Source organism: Nanorana parkeri, unplaced genomic scaffold (assembly GCF_000935625.1).
Source record: "Nanorana parkeri isolate BGI_ZX_2015 unplaced genomic scaffold, ASM93562v1 scaffold1660, whole genome shotgun sequence".
NCBI lineage: Eukaryota > Metazoa > Chordata > Amphibia > Anura > Dicroglossidae > Nanorana > Nanorana parkeri.
In genome coordinates this window covers 29,616-30,543 of record NW_017307928.1, presented here as the reverse complement: position 1 = coordinate 30,543, position 928 = coordinate 29,616, and positions in this window count along the sequence as shown.

The window sequence follows — 928 nt, the reverse complement described above, 5'->3', positions numbered from 1 at the left end:
TCGGCCTAGCTATCACTGCGCTAAACTCCGTGAGCACTCGTGGGTGTAAGCCATTAGTCCCTCCCTGGTGTCTTGTTTGTATTTAGCTTTTCTGGCCTGTTTCCGGATCCTGTTTTCTGACAATCGCCGGGGAGCGCCTCATACATTGCTGTTAGCATTTGTGTTCCTTTTACTAAATCCTTCTTCTTTTTTTATTTGTATATAATGATAAACCAAGGTTCTAAGGGTCCACCGTCCTGAAAAATATAATATTCTAATGCCTGCATGAGGTTAATATATATAAATATATCAGGGATGCACCAATACCAAAGCTTCGGACTCCCATCACCTGATTGGGTGCTCTCATTACACCTAATCACATGTAAGAACGACATTTCTACATGACAGGTTCACTTTAATAGCTCCGAATAAGAATAATGCAGAACGCGCGAGAAGGTTCCCATTCTGGAAGGCGGCTGCAATCTGTGGCCGGTGTTGGGGAAATGGGAATATGACAACAGATCACAGAGAAGCCACTTTCATAAATAATATGAGTACTGAAATGTTTGGGAATTATCTTCATGCGTCACACTTTGCACTTGCTGCACATTCTTCTTTTGGTGCGACATTAGAGCATTTTTAGCCCCATAGACTTCAATGGGAGCTCATGGAAAAGGCATGAAAATGCATTTTCCTTTGTTTTACCGCATGGCAACAAGCCCCGCCCCCTAGCAACATACACTTTATTTCAGCGTTTCCCAACCTGGTATGGATATTAAAGCCAAAAAAAAAAAAGACAACATGGAGCTTCCCCCTTCACATCAGAGATCCTCCATTCACATCAGAGTGCAGACTACGTATCTGAAGCCTTGTCTTAACATCAGAGTCAGGGGTCCCCTCATTCTCATCAGAATCCTCACTTTCTTATTAAAAGCAACATTACATTACC